Genomic DNA, 12,513 nt, shown 5'->3' with positions numbered 1-12,513 from the left:
CACCCACCCCGGCGGGTGGTCTTGCTGGGCAGATGCTGTCACAGGATCCAGCGCAGTGGTGGGCGTCCCAACGTGTGGCCCTGTGGCCCTGACACCGGTCTACACGCGACGCTGGGCCTTCGTCCAGGGAGGCCCCACGCCCGGGCTCCAGGCTTCCTGACAGTTTCACGCCTCATTCAATGTCGCTTTGGGTCATTCCCTTTGGGCCCAAATCAAGCAGAGCTTGTTCGCGCTGCTGGAAGCCAGGACCCCTAACGGACGTGACCGCAGGCTTCCAGAAAACTCCCCTCGTATCGTCTGTACTGGTTTACACTCAACGTGGACAAACAAAGCCCACACCTACAGAAGGGATTCTACCGAAGGCGTTTCCCACGCGTCATGTGCTCACTGGGAAGAGGCTCAGTAAACAAGCCCTTCTGACCACCGCGCAGGTCACGTGACAGGAAAAGGGACTCGGCTAACGAGTGTGGTGGTTACCCACCAGATGACAGTGCCTCAGTCTGCCAGGGCTGCCGTCACGAAATACCGGACACGGGGGGAGAGGGGGTGGCAGGGGCGGGAGGGCTTAAACCACAGACACCTGTGTCCTCACAGCACTGGAGGCCAGAAGTCCAAGGTGCAGGGGCTGGCGAAGCCTCTCTTCCCGGCTCGCAGCCAGCCCCCTGCCCACCGGGCCCTCGCACGGCCTTTCCTGTGTGTGTGCAGGAGAGAGAAATCACCGGTGTCACTTCCTCCCCTCAGGGGCCAGCAGGCCCCCTGGGCCCCCTTGCGGCCTCGTTTGACCTCAATTACTTCTTCAGAGGCCCTGTTCCCAAGGAGAGTCCCACGGGGGCTGGGGGTGTCCATCTGTGAGCTTTGGAGGCCACAGTTCGGTCCTAACGGGTGTTGTCCCAGTATCGCAGAGGAGGAACACAAGGGTAAAACCCATGTCCAAGGTCTGCATGAAGTCCTTGTCCTTTCCAGTCCTGCCTGTGGTGGGAAGTTTCAAGTCCGAGAAAGGCAAGCTCGAGGAGCACCAGGTGAGAAGTGTGTGGGCGGGGCATGAAGGCAGCGTGACTGCAGGCCCCAGACCTGTGGCTGGCACAGCCCAGAGACGCCCCCCCCCCAGCACCCCCCCCACCCCGGTGCCTCTCTGAGCTCCAGCCGGCCTCAGCCAGAGCATCGTCTGGCCTCAACTCTCATCACAGAGGCTGTCACGTTCAGTCCCGCCTCACTCTGCCCCACTCTGAGAGTGCCGACAACACCCCCTCCTGGACCAAATGACGCTCAGGTGCCTGGGAACCCTCTCCTCCACCGGGCCTCTTTGGCCTGCGCTGAGCCCACTTTTAGCAAAGGGTCCTGCCGGCCGATAGATCGAGAATGCCCTGCCCTGTCCTTGGTAGCCAATCAGGCTCCTCTCTCTGCACCCTGATACTTGACCAAATTCCTCTTGTCAATGTCCCACCCACTCCCTCACCTGCCCATTGGCTGGAAGTCCCCGGTGTTGTAGTAAGAATCGAGTTCTATTTTCTCACCCACTGCACTGATTTTGCATAAAATCAGTGATTTTGCCATTTTTTTAAAGATTGTATTTATTTATATGTAGAGACAGGGGAAAGGAGAGAGGGAGAGAAACATCAGTGTGTGGTTGCCTCTCGCATACCCTCTACTGGGGACCTGGCCCACAACCGAGGCATGTGCCCTGGCTGGGAACTGAACCGGTGACCCTTTGGTGTGCAGGCCGGCGCTCAGTCCACTGAGCCACACCAGCCAGGACTTCACTGCCATTTTTAACAAGGGTCAGAATCATTTTTCAATGGATTAGAGGCGAGACCCATATCTGACATTTCTCCTTCGATGTCTCCCCAAGACTTAGCCTGTGGTGCAGCTGGTACTTTGTCCAGAGATGGGCGAGCAGGTGGGTGGTTGGGTGTCCGCAGAGAGCCCCACGGACCAGCTGCAGGGAAACGCCTACAGCACCACGATGCCCATGAAGAGCCGCAGGTGGGCTCCACCTCGGACCAGAAGGAGGGAGAAGGATAAAGCGAAGAAAGCAGGCGCAGCCGGGCACACACATCAAAGCCGGCCAGAACGACTAACTGGCACTTGGGGCCACTCCAGAAGCAAAGGGCCCCAACCGGGATGGTCCCCAGGCCCCCTGATAGGAGTCCCAGGTCCCAGGGGCAGCCTTTGGCAGAGAAACAAACCCTGGACGACTTTCACAGTTGTTATGGCCCTGGTCACATCTAGTTGCACAAGGTCGTGCTTCCTGATGCTCCTTCTCTCCACGTGTGAGGTGAGAGTAACAACGCCCCCTCACAAGAGCAAACAGAGAACCACGTGAAAGGATTCCCCCTCCTTTTTTTAGCGACGCTGAGATTCATTGAAAAGAATGCAAATGCTGTTTCCAAGGAGCTGGGCGGGTGCCCATCTATGGGTTGTCTGTAGTGCATCTTACCCCGATGCGCACCTCCGCCGGACTGCTGGGAGTGCGAGAGGAAAGTGACAGCCGTGTAAATGCGGTGGAGAGGAGAAAAGGAATGTCCTGGCTTGGTTCCCGGGCACAGCCTCGGAGCCGTCTGATGGGCAGGAGGTCCTGGGGCCAGGTGGGGAACCAGCCAGGCCAGGAGACTGGCCTCTTTGGGGGATGGCAAGCTGACAAGGTCAATGTCCACGGAGGTGCAGCCAACTCTGGCATCTCTTAGGGCAGCCCTTACCTCCACGGGTGTTGCTGAGACAGAGTGGGTGGTGGGGATGCAGCACCAGGGTTCCCAGGGCAAACATAGGCCTGGCCATGGGGCTGTGGGGTTGCCAGGGCTATGAGTGGCCTGGCCAGTCAGTAACAGGGCCTAGCCTCCGGGAGGAGCTCAGGGGACAGTCGCATCTGAAAAGGGCTCCAGGGCAGATGTGAGCAGGCAGCCATGTGCTTCAGAGGAGGACTCAAGCCCAGTGACAGGTGACTGAGTCATTACTCCTGGAAAACAAGCAGTGGGGGACAGCACCGGAGGGCAGGGGAGGCAAGGGGACCAAAGGCACCCGGGCCTCTGGGACTAGGAACTGTCATCTTTATTTTCATCCCAGCCGAACATGACTTCGTTTTATCAAGGACACGACCAGTGCTATTTTTAAAACACGCAAGTTTCCGGCAGAAGGCATGTAGCCTCGGCACACATCATGTAGAACACGCTTGAACCGTCCCAACGCCGAGGCTGTGTTATCATCTCTCTCATACAGACAGGGCACACAAAGCGTTTCCCTGGGGCAGCGTCTCCCCAGCTGTGTTGCGTGGAAGGGGAAGAGCTGTGCTGAGACAGGAGGGGCGCACAGTTAAAAACCAGCTCTGGGGCCAGATGTGTCTGAGAGATATCGCAGCAGGGGATCACGTCCGTGAGCCCCGACAGGAGACAGAAATCGACCTGGGCAAGGGGCCGGGCTCTGCCAACTATTAGCTATGTGGTTCGAGCAAATAACAGCCTCAGTGGTGTAATCTGTAAAAGGGGGTGATGAAACACCTACTCCATCAGGCTGTTGCGAGGATTCGCGTTATGAGTGAGAAAGCTCTCAGCATGTCCCTGGTGCAAAGACAGTCCTCGTTCAATGTGAGCTCTTATCAGTGTCGTACTGGGTTACCTGGTGTTACTGTCTTCAGCCTGACCCTATCATTCTCTTTCGGAAGAGGTCAGTTCCCTCCAGGAAGGCACTCTGATAGACCGGTTGGAGGAGTGGGCGGACATGAGCCTCTGAAGTTACAAGACAGCAAGAGCCAAGATCAAAACCTGGAAAATCGGGCTGGAGAAACCAGAATCCCCGAGGGCTGGGTACCCAGTGAGTGGCCGGCCGATTTCTCACCCAGCCTGGCATTATTGCAAAAAGCTTCTGGCCAGAGGACAAGGTCTCTCTGGAGTCTCCGACACCCTCTTTTCGGCACTCTTCCACGCCCTTGCACTTACACACACACAGGCTCACACACGACTCCCTTCCGGAAGAAAGCCGCCTGCTCACCACCTGAGCAGAACTCCTGCTCGAGTGTTCTTCCTTCCTCTTCAGCCCCCAAACTTCTGGAGGAGCGCATTTCCACAGAGTTGACATGATTGGCAAGGAGATGTGTTACCTTTGGAACTACCTTTTTAAAGCACTTTAAACAAAATTACTCAAGACTCAGTCAGCCATCAGGCTCTCCAGAAAGCCTCCCCTGACCACCCCAACATTAGACGCCCCTCTTCTGAGCTCCCCCTCCCCACCTGTGTGTGCTACAGGACGCACCGCGACGTACTGAGATGACCCGGGCATTTCTGTCCCTTGCCTTAACCAGGCATGAAGCTCCTGGCGTGCAGGGGCCCCGACTTCCTCCCTCCTGCAGAAGTCCCCCGCACCTCGGTCCGGAGCTGGCCCGCAGCACCCGGGCACCAGGGGCCACAGGACTGAATCGGGGCATCTTCCCAGGAAAAGAGCCCTGGGCAAGGGAGGGTGGGTCTACAGTGCCACCCCCCTGCCCTGCGAGATGGGCGCTCGGATAGTGCCCCTTCCAAGGCTCAGAGCGGGGGTTCTTGTTACATCCCGGAAATCCCCTGGCCGGGGGGGCTTTTGGGGTGACTCCGGTATGTAAATACACAGGGCCGGTCCCAGGGAGCAGTCGCGACAGCGCTGTGTGTGAAAGTTCCACCGGCAGCGGAGGGCTCTTTCATTAGTCATTTCGGCGCACACAGCTGTAAGGACTCCGGCGGGGTTCGATCGGGCTGGGGGGGGTGCACTTTCCACTCGTGGGCGTCTTGAAAACTTTCACACTGAAAAAAAACAGAGTGAGTCCAAAATGGGAAGCCAGAAATGGAAGGCAGAGACGCTAAGGCAGCAAATAGCATGGAGAGAAGCCTGGACTTGGGTCCAAGGGCTACGTTGTCACTGGGGCCCGGCCACTTACTGCTGAAGGGACAGAGGGTCAGAGGGACGTGTGATGGCCTTGGGCAAGTTCACACAAGTCCGGCCCCTGTCTCGGGACCCTCCAGTGCAAACAGAGACATGAATGCCCCCCTGAGAGGCAGGAAGCATTCACTGAGTTGGTGGGTGTGAAAGGCTGGGCTGCCTGCCAGGCTGAATTTAAAGGTGAGGCATGACTGGGGGGCACACAGGTGGAAGTGAGGGGTTCATGGAAAGGAGAGGAGGGTGAAGGCTGAGGAAGAAGGAGGAGGTGTGTGGAGAGCAGCACCAATCAATGGCACTGGTCCGATCAAGATAGAGTAAAGTCTATAAAACAAAGTGCAGTCACTCATGTCAACCAAGATGGCTGCCAGTCAGCCATGGCACTTTGGTGCAAGAGGGAAACTACCTAAGTCAGAGCAGACGCATCTGGCACGGAGGCACACCTGAGGTATCTGCACACGTGACCAGCACAGCTGTGTCTGCAGGGCGGGACCACCCGTAGATGGGCCCCTGGGGAAAGCCCCCACTCGCCATCGGGGTGCCAAGCAGCACGGCCACGTACCACCCCTAGGCTCCTGGGGAGAGTCTCACTTGGCGTCAGGGGGCCAAGGCACTCCTCAAGACACCCAGAAGGGTGGAGTCCACCACTGTCCAGGTATAACTGAGGCCGCTCCAGACCACTGCGGAGACAGCCGAGCCCCACACCCCAGAGCGCTGCTCCACGCCACCCTGATCTCCCCCGGCATCGGCCGCCGGGGGCTCTGCCCTGCTGGACGGAGGACTTCGCCTGCCCCGCCGCCCACCTGGCTCCGGGGATCCTTCCCTGCGGGATGCTGACAGCTCCCTCGCCCACCCCACTGTCTCCCGGACCTGCAGCCTGAGGCCCTGGGACTCAGGTTCCCATCCCCCATTGACTGCTGTGTGCATGTTGTGTTCCTCTCAGGCTGTCAGAGCGTGAGCAGGACATCCATGTGTGTGGATGCTCTACGCCGAGTGGCCCTGCATCGGTCACAGCCAAGTGAGCAGCACGGTTCCCGTGCGTGACTCTTGCCTGTCCCTCGGCGCCGGGCTGCTTGGCAGAGACAGCTCGCCGAGCCGTGGCCCGGCTGACCCATGTGCAGGAAAGACCACATCCCGAGCCCACACTCGGGACGAGGTGCTGACTGAACCAGCGGCCAGCCCTCCCCGCAGTGTCTGCAGAAGGGCCGCGGGGAGAAGACAGAGCAAAGGAAAGCTCCCCTTGCTGGGGCCGGGGCCGGGGCTGGGTCGGGGTCAGAGGCCGGGAGGAGTGCCACTCACGCCCCCCGCTCTGATGGACTCGGGCATTTGCACAGTTTTAACAACAGATTCACTCTGAGTCCTGGAGCTGCCTCTGCTGCTTACCCTGCAGTGACGCCTTTCCTGACTTTGACCTTGATTCGTGTGTGTGGCATGAGAGGCCGGATCCTCCGTGGCCTCGCTGGGCTTCCTTCCCCTGAGGTTCTTCTCACGCTGCTTTTAGGCCCTTGCGACACACTTATCAAATGAGCTGCAAGCAGCAGGATGCACATTTTCTCTCTCTTTTTTTCTCTGTCCCTTCAATGCCTTTATCTGGATTTGTGCTTTCTCTGTGGATGAAAGCGGAGCACTGCCATAGACTTTCTAGACACTTTTGGCCATGAAACAAAGAGGCCTTTGAAAGACCAGCCCGGTATAGCCGTCAGTTCTCCCTCCGCTTAATGAAAAGCCTCCCTCTGAGGTTTTGCACTTCGGGCTTGAAACCCCCAATGCAACCGGGAAGGCATGGACTTCGCCGTTTTCCCAGCTCTGCCTCCCTTAGCCAGCTGCTAATCCTCAACCTCAAGCCTGGGAAAAGAGGCGAGTGTGGGAAAGGACACAGCTGTTTGTGATTGTGGCTCTTCATGTCATGGCACGGCCCCGGTGTCGACAGGATTTGGCCAAGTTCAAAGGCTGACTTCACGGACTTCTCTTGAACACACTGCAGTAAGAGGGCATGGCCACCAGGTGGCAGGAAAGGCCTTTTTCCCTGCCAGAAGAACCTAGTATCAGACCTAACGTGGCCATCCAATTTCCTTAAGACAAAGCTAAATACGCTTTCCGTCCGTTTAAAAAAACAATACTATAATAAACAAAAGGAATGCCTAAAACCACAAGCACATTAATGTGACTATCGTAAACTAAGTGTAAATTTTAAAAGTCACTAGCAAAGATTCCTTGCTTGACCAGACTTTGACCGTGCTCCCGAACCCTCTCCTAGGCCTCTGGGTGCCCTTCCTTGTAAAATCCGGTTTCAGCCAGAACCCTGCTCAGTCGGTCTAACCAGAACCCCCGCCCCCAATACCTAATCGCCTTTGGTGTTTGCTCAGGGACTTTTGATCACCCTGGCCTGTCTTCCTTCAGCAAGAATCCTGTTAGGTCAGTTTAACCAGAACCTCCCTGAACCCTGGTATTTCCTCCTAGTAATATTTCTTCTTTCTGTTTCCCGCTTCTACTTTTATTAGTGTTTACTTCATGCTGAAGTCACTCCCGGGCCACCCGTTTGGGTTTCTTCGGTTTCTTCTGGGATGTGTATTTTTTTTCTTCCGTGCAGCCACCTCCCCTGGTTGAGGCGCCACCTGCTCCTTCTCGGTGGGATCGGTAGGATCGTCTCGGTGTGGCGGGGAGAGCTCCCGTGTGGGGGAGTCCGCCGGGAGCCCCCTGAGTTCCGCACTGACTCTTGGGAGCTTTGATCACCAGGACGGGCCCCACGACCGGAGACTCTGCATCTGAACCCTCAAGTTCAGCGCTAACTCGCTGCACTTTTAGGCACGTGCAGCAGAAACTCGGCACTCCTTTTGGGCCCCTGACCCTGTGTCCAGGCCCAGTGTTGGGCCCGGGCACACCCACCGACTCCACCGTTGTAGTTGTAGCCACGGAAGGGCACGCACCGCTTCTGTGAGGCGCCATCCTTCAGGTCCCCGGTGGCTTTTAGGGTGTCCGTACCCTTGACGGCTGGGCAACTTTACGAGTATTCTTAAAGGGAACGCGGAGAGCTGAACCTCCTGATTTGCACGGCTTTGGGGGCGTTTTCTGGGTCAAGTGAATAGCGAACCATTCTCAGAGGTCACCTGGCGGAGAACCCAGAGTAAGTCTAAGGCCACTCACAGAAGGAGCTCCTCTTGGTGATCCCTCCTCCACTGGCCCCACCGGCTCCTTGGCCGTAACCCCCTACTTTCCCACGCTATACACCGCGTTGAACCCAGTCGCTCTCCCCAGCCCCCCTGGAAAATCTCATTGCCATGGTGCCTGTACCTGTCACAACAGTCCTGAGTAAAATCTGCTTTCCCATCGTTAGCGAGTGTCACTGAGTATTTTTTTTTTTACTTTACCGATTCCCCAGAGAACAAAATTATAGAGAAAATCTTTTACACAATTAAATAGTTACATAACTCACTGGAAGAATGTCTCTTGTTAACATGTCTGTAGCACCCAGTGGTACAGACTGTGCGGTCTGTGTACCACTACACAGAGTGGCTCTGTCTACACCGCTGTGCAGAGTCAGCGCCGCCGCCATTGAACTTCCGATGGCATTATTCTCAGAAACAGAAGAAAACAGTCCACAATTCTGGATGGAGCCACGAAAGGCCCCAAACAGATACAGCAATCTTGAGAAAGAAGGATGGAGCTGGGGGCAGCCTGCTTCCTGATTTCGAACTGTATTGCAGAGCTACGGTCATCAAAACAGCACGATCCTGGCACAGAAACAGACACACAGAAGAGAGGGCCCAGAAGTAAACCCATGCGTATGTGGCCAATTAGTTTTCAACAAAGGGGTGAAACTAGACAATGGAGAAAGCACAGTCTCTTCAATAAATGGTACTGGAGAAACCAGATAGCCACCTTTGGGGGAAAAAAAAAAAGAAAAAAGAAAGAAACTGGACCCCTGCGTTACACAACACAACACAAAAGCAATTCAAAATGAATAAAGGACTCGAACAGGAGACCTGAAACCATAAAACTCCTTGAAGAAGACATACAGAAAAATCTCCTTGACAGCGGCTTGGCAGGGACTTTGGTTTGATGCAGAAGCAGCAACAGCAGAAGCAAACAGGTGAGGCTGCATCATAGAACACCTTCCACCCAGCAAAGGCAGCCTACCAAGTGGAAGACAATACTCACAAACCTCATATCTAACAAGGGGTTAACATCCACATTATATAAATAACTGATATAACTCACTAGCAAAAAAAAATCCAATTTAAAAATGGGCAGAGAAACAGAATACCTGTTTTTTTTTCCCCAAAGAAGACATATTAAGTGGCAGGTAGGTTTGTGGCAAGGCACTTGGCATCACTAATGACAGTGGATTGCAAACGATCCCACAGAGGTATCACCTCGCACCTGTTAGAATAGATACCATGGGAAAGACAAGAGATACGTGTTGGCTAGGATGTGGGGGGAAGGGAACTTCTGCGCCACTGGGAGGAATGAAAATTGGCGCAGCCACTGAGGAAAACAGCATGGAGGTTCATCAAGAGATGAAAAACAGAGCTAGCCCGCGTGATCCCACTTGTGTGTGTATCCCAAGGAAACGGAAACAGGATATCGACAAGATAGCTGTACTTCCACGTTGGTTGCAGCAGTATTTGCAACAGCCGCAACAGGACGACAACCGGAGTGTCCATCAGTGGATGAACAGATACATGGGCTATGCCGTGTAAACCCAAGGGAACGGTATCCAGCCACGAGAAAGAAAAAACACGCTGCCATTTGCAGCTATGTGGATGGACGCTGAGGGCATTACGCTACATGGAATAAGCCACCGATGGATGAACAAATTCGGCGTGGTATTCCTTAGAGGTGGAGTATTTTGTTTTAAGTCTAACTCATAGAAACAGAGAGCAGAAAAGGAGCTGCCAGGGGTGGAAAGGGTACAAGGAGGGTGGAGGATCAAGGCAGAGAGGGAGGAGAAGTTGGCAAAAGCGTGCAGGCTTTCAGCTCCCGCATGAGGAAGACCTAGGGATCTCAAGTAACCCAGGATGACTAGAGCTGGTAACGCTAGACTGGGAGCTTCCTGAGAGAGTAGAAGTTCAATGTTCTCACAGGAAAGGAGGAGGAAAGGTAACTATGGGAGGTGTCAACGAACCAGACGGGGAGGGGGATCCTTTCTAGCTGCATACACCCCATCACCAGGATGTACACTGTAAGTATCTTGCAGTTTCGTGTGTCAGGCACACCACAAGACAGCTGACATTTTACAACTAAAATAAATACCTTTAGGAAAGTTCACTATTACTAGTCATATCCTTGTGTTCGGGTTTTGACTAGTCACCAGCGACTGGGTTAAGACTTAAATGTGGCATTATTTTATCCCCGCCACATCCCTGCAAGATGATTCTTTACATCACCCTCCCCACTTAGGGTCGCCAGATAAAAAACAGGGTGCCCAGTTAGTTACCTCTGACTTTCAGATACTGACTGTAAGCTTGCCCACACACTATTCGGGGCATACTGATTGCATGAGACACAAACATTTCACGGGGCACATTTATATCAGAGAAATTCTGTTTATCTGAAGTTCGAATGGAACTGGGCGTTTTTTTTATCGCTTCTTTTTATTTCGTAAAACTGGCAACCCGACCCCTATTTTGATGGGTAAGAAAAAGGAGCCCCCAGCAAAGCAAGTAACTAGAGCGAGGTGGGCTAACACCTGGCAGGCGCGGCTGGGCTCCGAACCCCGGGCCCACTGAAGCCCCCTCCCTCCCATCATATTGCTGCCTCCTTATCCGTCCGGGAGTTTCTTGTCACCTGCCAGCTGCTTTCATGGGGCATAAAATAAACCTTGTCAACATGCCGGGCTAACGAGAAGAAACCCTTGCGGGCCCAGCCAAGACCGACGGTGTCCCTGCAAGGTGAATTCCTATGACTATTTCCCCAAATCTACCTTCCTTGCTAATTTACCTCTTTTGGAAAAACAATCAAAACCTCCCTCATTTTTTTTTTCACACCGCTGTTCTTGTTTCTGTAACTCTTCCAAGGCTACCTCTATCACCAAAATTTAAATTCAACAGCCCACCCGGAGTTGTTCTTCTGGCTTAAATTACCTGCTCCCTCAGGGTGAAACAAAATCCATTTGTGTAGGGTACCTAGCTGGGTAAGTAAGGCCCATGGGGACCGCTGGGCTGTTCTTTACAGGCGCGGCCCAAGGATTGGATTCCCCGGTGGCCTTTGGGTTCTTTGACCCATGTCCCTTCCCATAGCGAGCTCAGCTACCCTTCTCTTTTCTCTTTTTTCAATCCTCACCAGAGGACATGCTCCTTGGTTTTAGAGAGAGAGGAATGGAGGAAGAGACAGTGGGAGAGAGAAACATCGATGTGAGAGAGAAACATCGATCAGTTGCCTCCCACACACGCCCCAACCGGGGATGAACCGGCAACCCAGGCATGATGTGCCCGGACCAGGAATTGAACCTGCAACCTTTCTGGCGTACACAGGACAATGCTCAGCCAACTGAGTCACCGGGCCAAGGTGCAACCCTTCCTTAAAAAGCAAAAATCATTTTATTTTGATTGCTATGCAAAAAAATAATAGGCATGTTTAAAGTACACATCTTGGTGAGTTTGGAGATTCACCTGTGAAACCATCACCACAATATAGCCATACACATACCCATCTCCTCCAAAAGTATCCCCCGCACACACACTCGTTTTCGTGAGGGGCACACACCTTGAGAGCTAGGCCATGCCGACAGTCTCTAGGTGTGGGTTTGACCCCACGGCCGTGGGTGAGGCCCTGCACACTCTGTCCCGAGGGCTGTGGCGAAGATTAAAAATGACCTGCAGACTTGAGTGGGCCTGTCCGAGGGGCTATTTAAGCACAGGGTGTATCTGGCAAAGGCGCAGCTGACAGCTTCAGCCCCCACCCTGCCCCCGCCCAAAGCTCTTGCTAACTTGGGGACCCCCCTCCTCCCCCAGATGATGTGATGCCACTTTCTGATGGTGGCACGTCTGCAGCGGAGGTGTCTGGGGAGCATGGGAAGACATTGCTAAAGCCCCGTGAGCAATTTCATTCACGCTCTTTAGAAAACCAAACCCGTGGTCCTGACCGGTGTGGCCCGGTGGGCTGAGCATCATCCTGCGAAGGGAGAAAGGTCGCCACTGAATCCCTGGTCAGGGCACACGCCTGGGTCGCAGGTTCGGTCCCTGGCTGGGCGTGTACAAAAGGCAACCGATCGATGCTTCTGTCTCACATCCATATTTCTCTCCCTCTCTTTCTCCTTCCCTTCCCCTCTCTCTAAAAATACATTTAAAAATTTTCACTGAACCCACGAAATCAAACTCCTCGCTGCCTCGCTGCCTTTGCAGACACTGGTAGAGTAGCCACGGTGTGTGTTGGGGGGAGTCAAAGGCCAATGAGCCACCTGGTCTTTTTCTCATGGTGGGGGGGGCAGGCACGGACGGGGTTGCTCAGCCTGTGCCCAGTGCTTGGGTCAGCTTCTGGGGTCATTTCCTCCTTGGAACCACAGAGAGCTAAGGGGCTGGGAGGCGGAGGGGGGTGGGGCAGGGGTGTGCCCTCGCAGCCACTCTCCTCACAAGCAAAAGGTGAAAGGTCGGTTAATATTTACTTAGCACCTAACAG

Source organism: Phyllostomus discolor, chromosome 14, assembly GCF_004126475.2.
Source record: "Phyllostomus discolor isolate MPI-MPIP mPhyDis1 chromosome 14, mPhyDis1.pri.v3, whole genome shotgun sequence".
NCBI classification, from domain to species: domain Eukaryota; kingdom Metazoa; phylum Chordata; class Mammalia; order Chiroptera; family Phyllostomidae; genus Phyllostomus; species Phyllostomus discolor.
Note: the sequence above shows the minus strand (reverse complement) of the source record.